The sequence below is a fragment of the Astatotilapia calliptera genome, chromosome 6, assembly GCF_964374335.1.
Source record: "Astatotilapia calliptera chromosome 6, fAstCal68.1, whole genome shotgun sequence".
In the NCBI taxonomy this organism is placed as follows: Eukaryota; Metazoa; Chordata; class Actinopteri; order Cichliformes; family Cichlidae; genus Astatotilapia; species Astatotilapia calliptera.
Genome location: NC_137427.1, coordinates 24,801,803 through 24,822,900, shown reverse-complemented (window position 1 = coordinate 24,822,900; position 21,098 = coordinate 24,801,803).

The following is a 21,098-nucleotide window of genomic DNA, read 5'->3' as shown; positions in this document are numbered from 1 at the left end:
ATTGGCTAGTTTATTCTGCCCACATAAGCTGTTTGCTACATTACGTAATATTGCAGACTGCTTATGTGCCAATTCCCAATCTGTCAACAGTCCAGAATGAGCAAATTTGGCTCCAGGTATAAGCGGTAGCCTATTATCCTTCTTTCTTGCATAAAACTCCGTAAAAAATGTGTGAATTTCCCACTTTTATAGTCAAATATTTTCCTAACGACATAAACGATTCTGTATTTTGGACATCTTTTCTGTTAAATAATTACATTAGTTAGTTAGAAAGTGTTAAGTATTGATAATGCAGGTTAAATAACCTCAATATTGCAGTTGCAATACTCTAATGTCAAAATGCAGCATCTGTCATTTTCTTTTTTCTGGGAGGAAGGTGATTTTAGTGACCAGAGTACTTAAAAAATGGCTGATCTACTCGTATTTCATTGCAAAAAATCAGACTGGACTGACTAACTCCTAAGTCGGATACTTCAAATAACCACTCACTATAACCAAGATATGCAGAAGAGCATCTCACACCACTCATCAAACCTTAAAGCAGATGTACTGCAGCAGCAGAAGACCACACTGGGTGCCACTAATTTTCAACTAAGAACAGAAAATTGGCCTCTTAGTACCAACTGAGCATCGAATGCCACGGGCTACCTGAGTAAGCCATCCCTTTATGATTACAATGTACCCATCTACAGATGGCTGCTTCCAATAGGATAGTCCACCATGCCAAGATAAGCCATTTTAAACTGGTTTCTTGAACATGGCAGTGACACTGTACTCAATAGCCTCCACAGTCATCATATTTCACTCAAACAGAGCACATTATTGATGTTCAGCTGATAAATCTGCAGCAGCTGTGTGATGTTATCACATCAATATTGATCAAAATCTTTGAGGAATGTGTCTCCAACCTTTGCTGTGGAGAATTAAGACAGTTCTGAAGACAAAGGTGGGCCTAACCAAGTGCCATATACACTCCTTATGCTATATGTCACATTTAATGCTTATAAATTAGGTAATAAATTCATATTTTTGCTTAAACAGTTCTCAGTAGGGTTATCATAAAATAAAGATCTATAGTGCCATTGAATAACATTGAATTAGAGCACATCCAAGAGTGAGGGCCCAGTCATTAATGCTTCTACTTCAGTGGCCTTAAGACATCATCATAAACAGGCCACATTAAAACTGTTCTGTAAAGATCAACCTAGCATTCAGCAGCTTCATCAGAAACAGGGTTTCGTGCCTTATTAGAGATTAGCAGCTTCACACAGACCCCCTGTGATGTGTTGTCACAGTAAGCCATGTTGGGTTGGGTATCAAAGTGAGTCCCCCACCGAGCTTTAGCAGAGCTCCCTCTTCATTGGCCTCGTAAAGCAGACCGCATGTGGCAGGATCTTCAAAAAGTCAAGCAATCTGGATGATTTGACAGTTCGCAGCAGGCGAGTGTGTTATTCATTTCTGAGACCAATTCTTTGCTGATTCTCCACCACTTTGAAAAGTTCTCTGCTTAAAATTGAATGCGCCAGCCAGCAGATGAAAATATTAATGATGTAATAATTCAAGCCCAAATTCTTCGTATGTGCTATATACTGTGTGATGTTGAAGGATAAAGGGAATAAAATATAACCCCAATCAGTGAGATGAGGACACATGCATTCATATAAATGCAGTATCTTTTACACTGGTGGCTCGGCATCGGTAACCACATATTGTCTCGACACAAATTAAAATTTAAAAAGTTGATGTGTTTTTTTAGACAAACTTTGATCACTGAAATATTCCCAGTGCCATATCACAGCATCAAGTGCAATATTTTAATTTTAAGACATCGTTTACATTTAATATCACAGTTCAGTGATAAAAATGGAAAGCAGCACTCTGGATTTCTATTGATTGTCAATGGTCCAATTAGCTGTTGAAAAACTGGATCAACTTTCAGAAGACAGATTGTGCTGAAATACAGACTAATAAACATTTAGAAGAGCGATAACAGCTAGCCATGACCATATGTGTGTTTCGAATCCACTTGCCAGAAAGATACATTCAGGGGAGATTTGAATAATTCATCCAAGTTAAACCCATTAGGAGTATCCATGTGGACATTTTTTTGATGTTAAAGACAGTGTATGATCTCAGGGTGCTTTCAAACTGTATCTGGCTTTACTTATGGCATCTGTTTTACCCTGAAGCCACAAAGATCAACTGGCTCCTGTGTTAATTTTGTAGAAGTGTACAGTACAGAGGTCTTTGCTACAGAGTTGGCAGGCTAGCTCCCCTATCAGCACTTTACAGTCCTGCACGTAACCTGAATAAGGTTTCTCAGGATCTAGAGAATGACAAATTATTCAGTAAATCTTTCATAAAATGTAGTTCTCCCTGTCAGATGACTTTGAGTCATCACTTCAAACTTTAATTGATATCTTACTTTTATCTCAGGAAGTGTATCCAAAAAAAAGAAAGGAAGAAACCCATGTGAGAATTGCCACTTCCAGTTTCCAGTATTAATTCATATGAAATTAATGTTGTTTACTGATTTTCTGCAAACACATCAGTCCAATCTTCGTCCATCTGATAGGTTTCCCCCCTTGAATTTCACAAAACTATTTGGAGGTGATGCAAACGCCAGCAACAACCGCAGGGTCAAAACATGGTTGGGAGATCTCAGAGAAACAAAAATCATCAAAAATCTCTGAGTACTCCACTGTGAGTAGCAGACAACGAGCGAGCGTGTGAGCATTTGAATGAAAGGTAATTCAACACAGTGCTTGTCATGAATCACAAAGTAAAACATCCAGCTACTGAATCCTACAGCATCAGGGCTGTCAGAGCCTTTTTTGTTTTCGCCCACTGGTCACTTCACTTTTCATGACAGAGGGCTTGTGTGAGACCTCCCGCAGCGAGGGTGAGAATCAGAGAGTAGGAGGTTTGGAGTGTGAAGCAGATGAAGTACACGCTCACCTTTGGGGCATGGCTGTTTTGCTGTCAGCCAGGTCTTCTACTGGCCTGTGGCATAAGTGGAGCACACATTTTGGGTGTCCATCTATCAGTCTCTACAAACTCCCGAAAAGCCTATGACCTACAAATTACTGCTAGTGAAGCGTGCAGCATGGTGGCCGAACCGCTCCCTGTTCACAAACTCCTGGCTGTGCCATGAATCCAACAGGGATTAAAACACAAAAGAGTTGAGCTCTGTGACCTCACAGTAATTCCTTAAGCAGTTACCAGCACCCACTGAGGACAGCTCTGGAGTACTTCCTACACCAGAGCCAGCGACAGGCCCCACACTGAAAAACTGCCATGGAAGCACAATAAAGATAATTAGTAACGAGACCATCAGCCCCATATCCCCTGGATATTTCCGCCCATTCCTCCTCAACCTGTGTTTGCTATCCAATATATATATATATATATATATATATATATATTCACCTGCTAAATTAACCTTAAAAATTTCTTTATATTTGTATTTATGATTCTTTAATTTGCTTTTGTGGATAAACCAAATTAAACCTAAAATATTTTTTTGGGGGGGGGGGGGGGGGGGGGGGCAGCACTTTCATCATGTATATAGTGGTGTCAGTCAAGTCTGGTTTTAGGCTGGTTAACTGGTTTAGCTTTACAAAGATGTGTTTGCCATACAGATGTGAGAATTTTCCTTTATTTACCGAGTGCTTTAAAGTTAAACAAATACTGTGGGCAGTTAAACAGGGAGTATTAGCGGTCCTCAATGCTGCAGCATCTGGGTAGCCTTTTAAGAAATACAGGATAAAATCTGTTAAAAAAAACAGCCCCACAAACTAATCTGGTGTTTAGCAACCCATTACTTACCCATGACACTCCACCATTATCCTAACCCTTTAGCCATGTTACTTCTGCCTGAAAACAAGGTAGTGTAATTTAGAATGCATTTCAGGGCAATTAAAATTTCTCAGGCGCAATTACTTATTCCCCCAGTGGGGCTGCCTCAATCAGTCTATTTGTGTTATGGGTTTACGGCCTTGACGCGGCAAACATGTCCTGCCTATCTGCCTCGTGCTCTTCTCAAGGCTGTGGTTATTAATTGTGGCTAAAGTTGATAAATAAAATCACCAGTGCTCTTAATGCTAATTAGTCTTTGAGATAATATTTATGATTTCATAAGCACATATTTCTCCAAAGGCTCAGGCATTGTGCCCCCTATCCATCGGTCATAGGCTGTCTTGGATGTAATCTATCTTTAGGGATAGGAGAGGCCAAAAGAGGGGCCAGAGGAAACACAGGCAGTAAATACTAATAGTACTTAGTGGGTACTTTGGGAGGCTATTTATTGAGCTGGGTTGCTAAAGCAAGGAAACTGTTTTTTTATTGAGCGGAATATATGATAAACAGGATGTGCAGTGCTGTATCTAAGACAAATGTTTGCTGATTAAAAATATAACTTTTGAAATATGATTCTTTGGAGAGAGGACACTCACACACACGCACACACGTGTCAGGATAGATGCTAAACTCTACAATACATAGTGCTGCACACAAGGCAGCAAAAAATATGCTTGTCGATTTTTTAAAAAACAGCAAGTTATAAGATAAGATGGTAAGTGCAGTAATTTGCATGATGGTCTGTGTACTTGTCAGTTATGCTGATTGTTGTACAGAGCGTTACTTTGAAGCTGTGGGACAGTATTATTTCCTCCATTCATCCATTCTTCCACTTATCGAATCCAGGTTCGGGGGAGGGGAGCTGGATCCTATCCCAGCTGCCATAGGGTGAGAGGCGGGGTACACTCTGGACAGTTTGCCAGTCTGTTGCAGGGCTTCCTTTTCTTTCAAAAATGGCCTGTTGTGTCCTGTGGTAACAAAGAAAGCACTGAAGCGCCTTTTTGTAATATTAGACTTTACTCATACAGGCTTAGAGACCAGTCAGTGACTCCAGGCAGATCACTATGGAAAAATGTGCATTTCCTGAAAAATAACCTATAAAATAAAACAGGTAGTAAATGAATGAGGGAGACTGGAAGACCTCACAGGTACAGGCATGAAGATGCTCCCTTGGTCTCTGCTGTTAACTGGAATGAGGCATCATTGTTCGGGTAGAGCTCATTCTCATGCATGCATGCTGCACAGGATTAAGAATGACTGTAACCTACTGAATTTTCAACTGATTTTCAGACAGTTTAATCTGTTACAATAGCTAGATCTTTATTCATAACACAGGATGATTAATTGAGTTTAAAATGTGGGTTTTCAATCCAAAATAATTTATGCAGTGGTGACACCAACACCACAAGAAAAAAAGGATAATAACAGCACTAAGAAACATGAAAGAAAGACACAAGCAAAAATGATTATTATCATTTGTGGGTTGACCCCCGGCCACATGGCAAACCGTTTCATTCTGCTTTTTGCCTCACAAATACAATAGTTTGATTGCAGTAACACTGGGTTTGAATAAAATTTGTATTTTTCTTTTCTAATATCTTTCTTATATGCGTGTCTGTATGTTTACTTCTCCACCGGCTCCCCTGAAAGAAGGAAAAACGATTAGTCGTGTGCAATGAAACCAAAACACAGAGTTGAAAGGTCCTGAAATGCTCTGCGGAGCAGAGAAAAAAAGGAATAATTATTTGTGGGTTTATCAGCGACATGCTGAAAGAATACAGACAACCACTCGCTTCACTACATAAAGTTATTTCCATCTGTTTTGTTTCCATTTTTCTATCACTTCCAACCTTTTAGAAAAGTCCTTTTTATAGCTTGATCCGCTGCGGTTTTCCACTACTTTGTAGCCTGCAGTGTGTTGCTGAGATGATCTTGACACTTCCTCTCACTTGCCCAGCACACAGGCATTGAGAAGTACTTCAGCTACTTTTTAACATCACAACATGCTGGAGCCAGTGGCTCACTGGTCTGACTATTGATCCAAGTCACCACATCAAGGTGAGCATCAGTGCTGCAGAGTCCATTGTGGGACCTCATCCTGAAAGAGCAGAGCTGTCCACAGCTCTAGGCGATGCCCAAAAGAGTGACAAGTGCTGAAACCACTTCAAGGGGGCTAACAGTGCCCTCAGCCCTTTCTAGTCCTTGCTTCAAAGCTGAGAGCAGGCTCTGGCAGATCACCCCCTCCTTTTACTCCCACCCTCACTCCCTCTCTTTATGGTCCTCTGGGGTAGCTGGTCCTATTCTTCTCTCTCAGGGCCGTCAATGTCAAAGCATGAGTGAGTCCGGTCAAAGCTAGTCCCCCTCCCTCTAAAACACACACACACGCACACACACGCACACACACACACACACACACACACACACACACACACACACACACACACACACACACACACACACACACACACACACACACACACACACACACACACACACACACTTGTTTTTTCATTTCTTCCCTTTAAGTTTTCTCTTTCCCTCTGATGCACAGGTCCCATCCCCTCTGCATGACTAGCCCTCACTGACAAGTGGAAATCACAGACATCCTACTGGCAAAAGATGGAGAGTGAAGAAGACTTCAGAAACGTGTACCCTACAGCTATCAGTGTCCTGAACTCAAGAATGAAGACACCAAGCACAGCTCCTTCACTATATACTATAAAAACTAGTGAGACATGTTCACAAAAATTTATAGGGGGTTAGAAAACAGGGTATGGTGCATGGTGATTTTTTTTTTTTTTAACTTTCTAAGATAAATAAGTGATAGAAAAGAGGGAAGAGAGGGAGCTTTACGTTGCCAAAAGGGACCTTGGGCTTTGCCCTGTGGGCATGGCAGCTTTCATTTTCCTCTTTCCTCCTTTGATATTCCCAGCCGGTTTCCGGAGTTATGATTGAGTTTCACATATTGGAGTTATATCTGGCAGCCAGACTTGTTTATCTGCTGGGGCTGATAACTGTACTGGCCTGAGTATGAAGCAGAAAGTGAGGGGAGGGAGAAAGAGAGTGGGAGGGAGATACAAAGAGACAGACCGCTCGTATATTCTCATCTCCTCCAGTCTTTTCTCATTGATTTAGCATGTCTTCATCAACAGTCTAACCCAGGTATGGCTTTTTTTCTTTATCTCAAACTACAGCTAGACCTCTGGTGTGCACTCAACAGGAGTAGCTGCCAAACGTTTGTCAGTCAAGCAACTGAAAAAGGACTGAACCAGATCAAGGACAAATTATGTTTTGGGAGATATACCAATATTCATTATTATATGTTTAATTGCACACGTCTGTACAGTGTGGTTGGACTTAATAAATCTGCTATGTCTTCACAAACATCACAGATTGTTATGCACTAAATTTGCTTTAGTACTTTAGGACTTATCCCAGATACTCGGGATAGAATCAGAAGAGTTGCAGTTCTAGTTGCTGTAGGTTTTTAATATGCCATTAACTGCAGAGGAGAAATGAGTAAGGGGTGTCAGGGGTCAAGATACAATTTGTTTCTGTTAAAATTCACTAAATGCCACGCTATCTTCAAGACAAAGACTGCCAAGGACTGGCTGTTGAATCCAGCTGAAAGGCAAAGTGAGACAAAGAGACTTAGGGAAGGTTGACAGAGGGGGAGAAACAAAAGGAGGACTGAGGGAAAGCAAAAGAGAGAGAGAGCAAGCAGTGCTTGCTGGACCCTGACTGCGTGCGAGGCCTCAATTATTCATGCGGCAGTGCACATGTCAAGAGCTCACAGACAAGCACAACTGCAAGGCCGAGCGCAAATCAAACAGCGCATCCGTGGGCAATGCCCACAATGCACCTGGAGGAACACACCTCGGCCCATTTCTCTGTTGTTCTCGGATAAACAGAGAACAAGGCTACCTGAGCACTGCCTGATTCTCCTCAAGAGCCAAGAGCTGCTGGAATAGTCTTTGTTTGTTTGTTCTCCTCACCCACTTTATTTACTTGTTTCTTTTTCTGGCAGCAATGCTGGTGCCAGTGGGTTCCATCTTTTCATGGCTCATTAGCCTGCTGTTTCGTTCACTTTATTTCTCTGAACTAGCTATCATGCCCTTAGTGTTGTTTAAGTCCACTGCCTCTTTTTGCCAGTCCCCAACATGTCTACATTAACTACAGCTGAGGTTCGTCTCCTCAAGTGCTGCAGGTTAACGGATGGCTCTCGACTTCCATTCTCATTTTGTTGAAGTTTATCGACCACTGCCTCGCTGTCTGCTCTGCTTCTTCTCTCCATATACTCCCAAGCCTGCTTCTAGTAATACAAGGTTTCTTTTTTTTTCATTATTATTACTATTGCAATTTTCAAGGCTCCAAAAAAAACCCTGCAGTACCAGGAATTGCAGTAAAATACCTCAGGAGACTTGGAAGGTTAAGGTGCAGAAGCACATTCAGAGATTTGTGTTTAATAGATTAAAATATGTTTTATCTACTTCATTATTTGCCTGCCATTGTGCTCATTGTAGCTTTTTTTTTTTTTTACTGTGCTCCAGCCAGGTAGGCATGATTGACATATTTGTCAAGTCTTCTTTATTTTCTGTCAGCGCAGAAGCAAGAGCGGTTTTTCAGAGGTTAATATTTGCCTGTTAGTTAAGGAAAGGTGCTGATTGATCGAGCTCATTCACAGAAAGATGATGTTCCCATACTTCCAAAGCTCCAGTCAAAATGGTTTGAATCAGGCAAATCTTAAAATGGAGTGCAGTAACAAAAAAAAACACAAACATACTGTCTATTAGCCTTGTAGGATGTACTCCAAATATTCTCTTCACTTTGCATGTCAGAGCTGCATAAGAAAGCTCAGTTATGATCCAGTTGCATAAGGTTTCTCATGTGACGTCTTGCACACATTGCTCGAGATTTGTCCTCCATAATGGACACAACAACACAGCCAGCTCCAAGGAAAAAATGTGTTTGCACCCACTGAGTGGCAGTGGTTTCTGGAGGTGGGTGCTGGGTGAGATCAGTTGCACTGAAGCTGCTGCACTACAAACCTCCCAGTGATTGCTGTGGTTGATTACAGGTTGCCACAATTTCCTGCAGTTTTTCGCGTTTGCGTGCAAACACTTGCTAATTACTAGCTGAGCAGCGGAAAAGCTTGAAAACGTGGAAATGGAGAAAATTTGCCTTCAAAGTAAAAGTTGTCCCTCAATTTTTCAAAAGGCACAACTTTAACTTTGAAGAAAATGGTTGTTGTTCCAATTTGTGTTGCCTTTTTTTACAGTTTCACCGCAGCTTGGAGAGCAGCTGAACAGTGTTTGTAGACAAGTCTTTCACTTCCTTGCAAACTACAGGCATACAGCAATGTGCTGGCAACCTATGCAATCAGGAGGTTACTGACAATCAATTAAGAAATAGACAGTGACAGGTGGCTCACTAGGGAAAAATGACTCTCTAAACCTGTGTGAGTGGGTCCTTGAGATGCATTCCATTTCATTTCCCAGTCTCTAGTCAGAATTTTCAACTGGAACGCTCACTCAAGTCTGATTACCATCTTGGAAAGTTGGAGCAGCCCCACCAAAACCAACCTCACAATCCAAGATAGCAAGAGTGCAAAGAGTAGTAAAACTGTAAAACTTTTCATCTCTACTGCCTCTGTTGTGTATTTGTTACTGGCTAAATAAGCTATACGCAGAACTCTGACAAGTGCAAGCATAGCACTAGATTGTTAGTGATGCATGAATGGGCCTAGCTTGCTAAAGTGCAAAATAAATCCTGTCTTGATGCATGCTCAATCTTCCAGGTCAGTAAATCTCCAAAAGTTGATTCTGTTCATCTGGAAAAACTCCAGATGAACAGAATCAACTTTTGGAGAAAACAAATCCTGGTTTTTCTTGGTTTTTGGTAGAAAGTGCTCAACTTGGGAGTGACATCACTCCCAGCTCCAACTTCTGAGATAACGGAAAGCGAGATAACTCACTTGGTACTTCATTGTTACCTTGATTGACACATAACGTTAATGTCACGCAGTTAGCAGCAATGTGTCTGCGAAACCTGACACAAGGGTCAGATTCTCAGCACCCTGTCTGATTGTTGATGAAAGCAGACCAGGCACACTGGGTAATGGGATAGCTGCCTAAATTCTTGAGATGACTATAAAGCCCCACCATAACTGTAAACTGTATATGTACATGAATAAATTGCTTTGGAAAATAAACGTTTGTTAGAATAAAAATAAACATCTAGACGAGTGATCAGAAAAACAAAACTAATGATACCATACTGTTGCTATGGATTTTCCTCTTCTTTATCCAGGAAAAAATACCAGGAAACTGGCTGTTTTGCTCAGTTTCAGGCAAACATTGGCAGTTGTGTTTGCAGTGGCACGCACTGCCTTCCATCTATTTTTACTGTAAGCCCATGAGATGGAACAAGACAACTCCTCTGTTGTCAACAAGCTCTCACTACACTTTTCTTCAATACTTGAATGCATTATTGGTATAATCCCTCTGTGTGGTATCGTGAACTGAATTTTCACTGGCCTGACAGACATGAAAAGTGCATGACACAGCTTTAACTGAGGAGTGGCTCAGGGAGAGAGAGAGAAAAAATCACTTCCTTGAGACATAATTTTACCGGTCAGTGAATCCTATTTCTTTCTTCAGGGGGATTTCTAACCTGTAGTAATGGAGTAATCTAATGTGTTTCCTTTGGAGCTGAACTGCTCAACATCAATTTAGAGGTATTTTCAGGAGAGACCACATGGGCCATTCTTACATTGCCATGCAACATTAATATATTTTTGAAGGTGATGTGGCCTTTTGTTTTTTGTTGGGTCACTTTAAAGCAGCGCTGTTTAGAAAGAGGGTCTGGATGATGATGGAAGTACACACAACAAGGGATTTTCTGAGGTTCGAATTCAATCGTAAACAGTAAAACAAGCTTCACAGGATCATAAGGAACAACACAGCAGAAGGAGCAGGTGTGCATAAAACACAAAGGATCACTCTCACCATGTTCCCACTGTGGAGGCTTGCTTTCTTAATGATACATATATATATATATATATATATATATATATATATATATATATATAGATAGATAGATAGATAGATAGATAGATAGATAGATAGATAGATAGATAGATAGATAGATAGATAGATAGATAGATAGAATAAAAGAAGTGAAATTTCAAGAGCAGTTTTTCCACATGATAAAGAAATCTTTCAGCGTGATGACTTTTTGGGCTTAAATTCCAAGAAATAAACATGTAAAAATTCTGATAGGTCATTGTCTACATGGTCCTGTAATTTTCTGTTAATTCGGTGTTTTTTGTGGAACCTTTGGAAAAACATACATTTCTATAGTCAATAGTCAAAAACAGAGATTTTAAAAAAAATTGATTTAATTACCATGGTGTACTATGAATACCTATGGGTAAGGTCTACAAAAGAAGCTGCAAAGCCTACTAAAATACACTGAAAAGTCCAAAAATTTATGTTTTCCTTCACATTGTTCAAAGTCATCCAGTGGGCCAGACTTGAGTTTTTACCGGGCAAATTCTGGCCACCAGGCCTTATGTTTGACACCCCAGCCCTAAAGCATATTGCACATCATGCAGTACTAGTAAAGAATTTACTGAGAGCTTAAAGCCAGTGCGCAGCAGAATCGTTTTCTAATAGTTTTCTCTACAATCGACATTCTTTTTGCAACCAAGTCATGCCACGGCAGGACATTTCTACCCTGTCTTTACTTTTCTGGTCTAGAGGATATTTTTTTCTTATGTGATTACTCAGAAACGTATCTGCAAGCTTGTTTTTCCCCATAAACCCGGAGTAGCCAATCTCTGTGTTCTCCTTGGTGGCAAATGAGGGAAAAGCCTAGCATGAGTTCAATATGCAGTGTATTTTGTGTAGGTTCTGATAAGAATGGCTGCATGGTTAATAAAAACTGACACACATAAAAATAAATTAATTTAAACAACTGGAAATACAAGCAGAGAAACTAGTTTATGTGAACTTTAGAGATGATGGGAAATATTTCACCAGGTGGCCTACTGGGTATCATTAAAGCAGAATTTTGCATTTTTTTAATTGCATCTTAATACATCTTAAATCAAAGATTTTTAAATGTATAGTTAATGCACATTTTGCACATGGGTTTGCGAATGTTGTTTCAACATTTCACATTATTCTGCATATAAAATGTATGCGACATTTGTGGCATGTTTTTAATTGATTTATACAGAAATATTAAAATGACACAAAATTAAAAAGTCCTGCATAAGGTCTGTAAGCATTCCCCATCTGTATACATGTAGCTGGCGGCTGTTTGCTAGGGGATAGTCCAGGATTCAGTATTTTTTGCTCCCACTGGCTGTTGCTACAGTTGTCACGTCAAAGCTAAGATTGATTCAGTGTAACTCACTGCTTTCATAATGAATTTCATTGACTGTCCATGGTCACTGGGCGCTATATCACCACTAGTTTTATCTAACTTTACATGGACACTTCTAACCAAAGCTGCAGCCCATTCTCAGTGCCTGAGCATCAATTGCTGCCATTTCATAAGAGTGCTTACAACTCAACTCTAGCTGGATTCAGCAAGGAATAGCCTTCTCTAGTTTCTTTTTTTGTCCATGATGCTGCGCCATACCAGGCACCTTATGCATGGCAGTGTTTGACACTGCAAGATAACAGCTCATTGATATAGCCAGGTGACAAAGGGAGACTTCAGACAGCTCACTAAATAACCAATAGGCAGTGTTGGGGAGTAACGGAATACATGTACCGCCGTTACGTATTTAGAATACAAAATATGAGTAACTGTATTCCGTTACAGTTACCGTTTAAAAAGGTGGTATTCAGAATACAGTTACTTTGTTGAAATAAATGGATTACACTGCGGTACTTTCCTGTTTCATTTTGTCGCGGGTCAGGACTGTTTGGGTTTTGTTTGACAGCTACGTTCTTTCGTTCCAGGCGGCAGCGTTACGGTTGCCATGGTTACAGGGCAACGCTCTCTCTCTCTTTCTGCGACTGTGTGTTTCCTGACTGGTGAGAGAGCGCCTTTTCGTTGTTGTTGTTGTGCTAAGCTAACAGGCAGAATGCTACAAGCATAGCTCTAAAGAATGTAGCATCATGGACAGTATAGTCCGTGTTGCAGGGAGAATGCACTGCCATACACGTTATGTGTCTGTGAGCGCGAGGAGGGAGAAAAAGGCGAGTGGAAAGGTACGAGTTGTCGTCGAGGAAAAACGGGAGCTGGAAGCATGTAAATATAATAATAACCACTGCAGCCAAGAAGAGTGCCTGACGAGCCCAGTTGTAAGTAAGCTATTAAGACTCGACTGTACTAGGGCTGCCACGATTTGTCGACTAGTCACGATTACGTCGACTATCAAAATCGTCGACGACTGATTTAATAGTCGACGTGTCGTTTGAAGCTTTGTAAGATCGCAAAAGACGCAGGAATAATAGCAGGATTTAAGAGTGTAATAACGGACTGAAACAGAAGATGGCAGCACTGCATGTACAAGGATGCCAGCTGCCGTTAAACCCCGAAGAAGAAGAAGCAGCTGTGTCCCAGAATTCATAGCGCGGCCCAGCTTAGTTTCCAACAATGGCGGTAGCTAGTTAGTTTTAATATTACTCTTATTATTCTTTCTGGGTCACAAAATAAACGTTTAACATATTTTCAGGCGAGAATGTAGCTGTGTAAACCTCAAATATCGGCTCAGTTTATCAGGACACCACATATTTTCAAAAGCGCTCCGACGTTTTCGGAGACGTCTGTTACCCACTAGCTCGATAGCTAGCCGGGGGCTAGGTCACTAGCGCCGTGAGAACACCGGACTCCCGGCAAATTGTTTTCAAACCCACTGCCGTCTTTCGCGACTCAGGTTAAATATATATGAGTCACTTAGATAAATTAAAAATGTTGTTGTTTGGCTTTTTTTTTTTTAGTATTTTATTTGTTCCTGAGTAAATCGGTTTGGCTGAGATTAAAGTTATAGTTTTTACACAGCTGAATAAACGTCAAGCAGACAGCTGATTATCAGAAGTGTGAGATGCTGGAGAATATACTCCGGTGTCCTGTTATATTTTAGATAGCAAGGAGTTTATTAAACTTTACCAAAACAATCTGCAAATTTCATTAAAATTGAATAAACTATCATCTTGTCTTTATTTTTAGTTAGCACCTTAAAAGCTTAAAGCTGTAAGCTAATGATAGTTATATAAGAGCAGATGCTGCTGGTGCAATAAGCTGTAGTTTTACGTCCAGTGGATGATGATCTGATTAGTCGACTAATCGCATAAATAATCGGTGACTAGTCGACTATCAAAATAATCGTTTGTGGCAGCCCTAGACTGTACACCGTGTTCGTGTTTTCCTCCGAAAACAATAAGTTCCATTGGAGCAGCCTTTCAACGCCTCTCTCTGTCTCTCGCAAGAAAAATTGACCCACACAACAAAGTAAAGCTATTTTTCGGCTATGAGCCGACAGGGACCCCGCCATATTAGTCAGAGGTCCCTTTACTACAGTTCGGAGTCGCGGACCTTCAGTAATAGTAATAAATCACACAGCAATAGTACATTCACGTTGTTGTAAAAAGCACGATAATATATTAAGTAATCCAAAGTATTCAGAATACGTTACTCTCATTGAGTAACGTAACGGAATACGTTACAGAATACATTTTGAGGCATGTATTCTGTAACGGAATACATTTTAAAAGTAACCTTCCCAACACTGCCAATAGGTAGTTATGTATGAACATACACATGAGGAGGAAATTAAACGTCTCCTGTAACTCTTAGCAAGAAAGCAAATAAGCACACCCTGAAATGATGAAAATGTGTGGAACATTAATTAGCACACTTCCAGTGAACTGCCAACCTGGAGTTAATCACAGCCCCACTGACCAGATAACTGTCTCACAAACAGCGACACGTACGCACAACTCTTTCCCACATTTCTGCACGCAAGCAAAACAAACTACCAAGTAAACATCGTCGGCCACCTTAGTCTGCCGTGTGCAGGGGCGAGCTGCACTGCGAAGGCACCAGTGACTGCTTTATCAGCATGCCATAATTTATGTTGTGTTAATTAGGTCCCTGTGGCTGTGGCTGGCTGGTAGCAGTGTCTCGTCCCACAAAGGGGAGAAGGGATAGAGAGAGAAAGAAAAGAGAGGAGTAGCCTTCGTAGACACAGTCACATTAACATGCCCTCAGCAATGGCACCAAACTGAGATACAGGCGTCTCATAATTAATGGTAGTGAATTATTAATGTGGCTGTCCTCAATATGTTTGCATGCTGTGTGTGTGTGTGTGCGTATCTGTGCAAAAACCCTTGTGATTTTGCATATTTACCTGCAACCTCTTGTGCGGTCTGCTTTTCTTTTTTTTTTTTTCCGACTGAAACATTCAACGTGGGGTTGGCTTCTTCACAGCCTTTCCATGGACGAATACGGTCATCCAGAATCCAGAGTGAAACGCAGCTTCTGGAAGGCCCCAGCTCAGCCATCCTACCTGCTCATTAGCTCAGACCGAGGTCAGGGGGTCAGGCAGGGGAGAGCTGTGGCATGCTGGCACTGAGGTGCACAGGGGCCGACACACAGGCATACCTGCAGGCTCCGCTCCTGTGTTATTAGCTCACAGACTGCTGCCAAGTGCCCGTGCAGGTCGCACACTATGGTCTACTACAGGTCCTGTGAGGATCCTGTGTACACACAAATACACACACTCTAAACTATGAACAGTAGAATACAAAACAGAAATGGCTTAAGGAGAGCATTTCCCAGAAAGGGGGGGGGACTTTCCCAAAACACACACACAAACACATATTGTGAGACAACATAAAATGGAAAGGCTGAGTGGTATTAAGATCCATATTGACAGAGTAGAATCCCATAAGCACCTCAGTTCTCTCTGTATGTCAAATATTCCTCCAGGTGCGGATAATTCAGTTTTACTACCTTTCCTTAAAATTCAATTGCACAAGGAATCAAGTCTTTTGATAGGATAAAACACACACACACAAACTGGTGAGGTAAAATACTGTTTATGAGATATATTATTTTTTAGATCTATTTAATTTTTCACAAAATCTGTTCAGGGCGTTTTGATTGACAGATGTGGGGGGGGGGGGGGGAATCACAGAACATAACATTTCTATATGTTTTCCAGCAGTAAGCACATGATTTTTATCTCACAGTGCTTCATGTCGCAGCAATAAGGGTCCTGGTTTGAACCTCTGCTGGAGGGTCCCTTCAGATGTTCTCCCTAAAGACGTGCACGTTAGGTTAACGGGTTAAGTCGTTTGTCCCGTGTTTCGCTGGTGACCTGTCCTGACTGTACCCTAGATTTTGCTCAGTGATAGCTTAGAAGGCCTCCAGCTTCTTGTCAAACTTGGATAAGTGGTTAGGAAGGGAATGGATGGACAAATGATCCTCTCCTCCCTTACACCCTCGCACATCTTTTTTTGGTTTTTCCCGACCTTATGTCAACATTGGACTGAAACCCTCTCCGGAGACATTAAATATAACCACTTGGCAATTTCATGAATGCTCTGTGAAAATCTTCAAACTTCCCGATGTCCAGATTGCTCTGTATTTAGGAATGGTGGTAGCCAAGAAACAGATTTTTTTTTTTTTTTTTTTTTTTTAAATTTGGAAGTGTACTGCTCAACCTACCTTTGCACTCTGGACTAAGAAGAAAAAATGTGAAAAAACATTTGGCATCAGTATTAATGACTCAAGACTGTGCTAGAATTTATCTTTCCAGTTTAATGTTTATATTTGTAAAAAATATCTGGGTTTGTGTTACTTGATAATGATTATTATTGTTGTTATTATCGCCCTTTTTTTTACATTGCAATCAAATCTAACATCACTGCAACATCAACTCCATACAGTCTCACCGCCGAACAAAGTTCTGTGATCTTAAACATATCACTGAAGCTTTATCAGGCAATGGAATGTGTGCAGTTGTCATTGTCATCCAACAGAGACACCCTCTTGAACTATAGCGTGTGGCTTTAATGCAAAACCAGTATACATAACCTGTGCATTTTCTGTTGTGCGTTTCTAAATTATTGACGCTATGGTTGAAAAGTGGTGCGAAAAGACTTCTTTTTAATATTTTTTTCTTTAAATAATCCAGTCTTTGTGCAACCTGAATAGAAGGCCCTCCATTTCCACAGTTGAAATTTTATGGTTCTTTAACTTATGTAATTTCATTTGATCTTGCACTGAGTGTTGCGGCACTCGTGATGCATTCCAGAAAAATAAAACCATTTCACAACCAGCGTGATACATAATTTATGCATCTCAGGCAACAAGGGAATAAATATGCCTTTTGAACACACATTACAGAGGCATGGCCTGACAAGAAGTAGTTTTATTTTTCCTTTTACATAGCGTGTAAGGAACATAATAAAACTCCCCCTCAAGACATTTAAATTGATAATCACCACATAGCTTTAATATCATACAGACAATAAATAATTAAGACAAATGTCCATTCGGCGTATTTCATTAACTCTCTTTTAAACCTCTCCTTATTTTCAATCTTTCTGACCTTGAAACACTTTAATCCACTGATGTTAAATGAGATAAAATCATAATTATGGCAGCTGAGTCTGTTATTTAAACCAGATCAAGGACAAGAAGGACTTTGGGGATCGTGGGATGTAGTACAGATAGCCATGTAGTTGGAGTAAGAGAGGGCTGTAAATGGGCCAAATCCTCCTAGACCCTTGTTACTTTGTTAAGGTGTATTTTAAACCCATAGACCATGAATGTCTTTATGAACTAATATAGAATCTTTTATACTCAGGACAGGAAGTGTGTGAAAATAAGTAGATTCATAGCAATCCACTCAAGTGAGATGAAACAGACAGCCAATGGTGTTGATGAAAACTCTCAAATCGTGGCTGTTCTTAGAGTCAAAAGCGTCCTCATGCAGACCATTCATAGTGTCAAACAAAGAGGATGTTTGAATATACTGTATTATTATTATTGTTATTATTATTATTATTAACACAATTTATGTCGTCGCACCAGTGGAGCTGAACGCAACCCAATGCAACACTATTTACCATCTGTGCTCTGGTATTTGGCACCGTGCATGCATTGGGGCATTTTATGCAACTCTTGCATCAGTGAACTGTGAATAAAAAAACAGTATTTGTCTTCTCGGTGACTTGATACAAGTGCAAGAATGAAGTAAATACAGTTTTTGTTATGACCTGACAAAGTGCACCTGTCTGGTGCGGATGGTGTGCAGAGGTGTGTTCACTGTGTGTGTTTGTGTGCGGCAATGGTGCTGCTGGTGGTGGATGGTGGCCTGGCCGGCATCACAGCCACACACTTCAGTGCTCCCCCCATAAGTAGCCACCTTAGCCTGGCTGCAGAAGTACAGGAAAACCACTGCAGGAATAACAAGTCCAAGATGTTGGATAAAATCAGGTCTCTATCCACAAAAGTCAAGAATCAACATGAAAAATGTCAATGTTTGCGCAAAGAGAAAAAAAAGACATCTTAAAATATACATTTATTCAGAGCCTGTGCAAGATCAAACAGCAAAATTGATCTGCTCTTCCTTCAACCCTTGCTCTGCTCCCTCTCTTCAATTCCACTCCTCACCTATCGACTTTCTGCACAGGCCATCGCCATGACGACTCCAGCTTGGCCTGCTGTCACCTCTCCTTGGGCCAGAACCCTGACTATTATGGGATAGGGTTCATTTGACTGCCGTGGGCAATGACGTGTCTGGCGAAGTGCACGGATCCCATTTCACACACACACACACACACACACACACAAAGGTACACACACACACACACACACACACACACACACACACACACACACACACAAAGGTACACACAATCATAAACTTCTCACCTGGCCCCTCTTGGGTGAGATACTGTTTCCCTAGGGGTCTCTTGGACCACAGACTATGGCCTAATCAAGGCTGTGAATGTGAGCCAAACTAATGCTTCAATTCTCCTGGATCTGCTCAAATTGATCTAACAGGAAATCAGATTACTCACTCTGCCCCTTCAAATTTAATTATCAATCTGTGTCTGTTTCTTTGCACTAAAGACGTTTCAGGAAAAATAAAATGAACGAAATGAACAAAGTCAACGTCCTGTCCTTAAACAATAGCTTACTTAAGTGCTTTCTGCTTGCTATTTTGCTTTTTGTTTTTTATTCCTTCTTTCCTGTTTTCACTGACCATCAAGACCATTAGTCCTAACACTTGGCACTTCAGGGATGGAATTTTTGATGTTTAATATAATGAGGAACAATGGTTACAGAATTGTATCAGATATAATGTATCACATGATTGCTGCTTTAAGAATAGGCAAATAATAAATCTACACTTTAAAAGCGGCACTTCATTTTTCAGTAGGAGGTCATTTATATTGGCTTCAATTATTTGAACAGTTTCAAAACATTATTGCCAAGGAAAACTTGCTACTGTTGATAAATACATGCCATGAAGACAAAACCACAGATTTGACATAGTTCGGAAGTGATAAAAGCAAACATATGTGATAATGAATCACGGAAAGCATGGATAATATATTTATTCAATTCAATATATTTTCACAATAAAAGCTAATATTGTGTTATTTCTCTCAAGCCGATTTAACTGAAATTATTTTTTAAGCATGTCAGTAATGTTAAAATGTATGTATAACAAATCAAATCTCTAAAATCCCTCTGGGCTGCCGTTCCTGTTCTCTAAAGAAAGAGTCACAAAAATATCTTATTTTAAAAATTATTAAAAAATAGAAACATGGAAAACACTTCCATAGTGTATTTTAGTGAACTCGACATCATCTGTTGTAAAAAAATTTAGCAACACCCATGGGGCCTTCACAGAGGCACATGTTACTTGTGCAATGTGCGTGAATACACTCCATTTTTCCAAAGTGGTGAATCTTTGCTTTTGAAGGCCTATCTGATTTCCAACCATTCATCCGTCCATCCATCCAGTGAGTGCTGGACCCAGTTCCAGCTGACTGGGTGAGAGGCAGGTTACACCCTGGACAGTACATCATAGTGCTTACAAAGAGAAAAGGTGAACCATTCATGCTAACATTCATATCTATGGCCAGCTTAGAATCATCAAATAAGTTAGCACGCATGCCTTTGCACCCTGTTACCTGCAGAAAGCCCTGAGACAGATTCAAACTCACAACCATCCTGCTTCAAGGCAAGTACCATGCGTCTCTCCTTTCCCGAGATGCTCTTTTTCCTTGAAGTCCTTAAAGCAAGACTTACCACTCAGGAACCATGCTGAAAAACCTCTGGGTGATTCTGTAGGCAGCTATTTCAAACATTATTTAAATTAACTTTAGTTTCTTTGGTCACTTGGATTTAAACACTACATATATAGATTAGTAAAATCTTACAACAAAAAATAAAAATGCTAAAAAGGTTTTTCTGCAAAACATAAACTCTCATGAGTTCTTTCACCCATATCTGTAGGTGCAAGTGATTAAACCTGATTTTCTTAAGCTTTCTGAAAGTTCAAATGTAATGCTGGCATTCAATCTAAATCATATTACAACAGGTGGACAAAAAACAAAGGAATATTTAGACTTTTGATATGCTGTAGATAAATCAGTTGATTAATTAATTCTGTTTATATTTGCACTGTACACCATCTCCCACCTTTTTGAGCAACCTTGATTTTCATTGAATTTTGAAATGTAGTCTAGTTTAGAGAGTGGAAATCCAAAATTCACTTCATCTGATAAGCGCTGTTGTCACTGGATGAGCACTGGGTTTGGTCCAGTGGTGCAGATATGGATGCAACAGCTCCCGTGGAGGCAGATCTCAAATTGGTCAGAGAGGAGGATCGATATCACCAGAAAGAGATCGAGAGAATGATGGGCATCCCAGGATACTCAGGGAAGTAAATTACATTAGAAAGTTAGACATTGATTCATGATGAAAACAGTAGAGAGGAGGGATAAAAACAGCCAAAGGGAGCCTTTCCCCCCCCAAGATGAGTCAAATCTTACATTTATGAACCCTCAAATTTGGATATATGAAATTATTGTTTGGGTTTTTTGTTTTTTATATAAACGATGTGTAGTTTTTCAGTCAAGGAATTTTAAACGGTAAGGTTCCTTTGGTTGTGACAAGTTGTGACAATTATAATTTGACTCAAAAGTCGCTAAAACACAGCACATGATTAAATATGTAAAACAATATTTGATAAC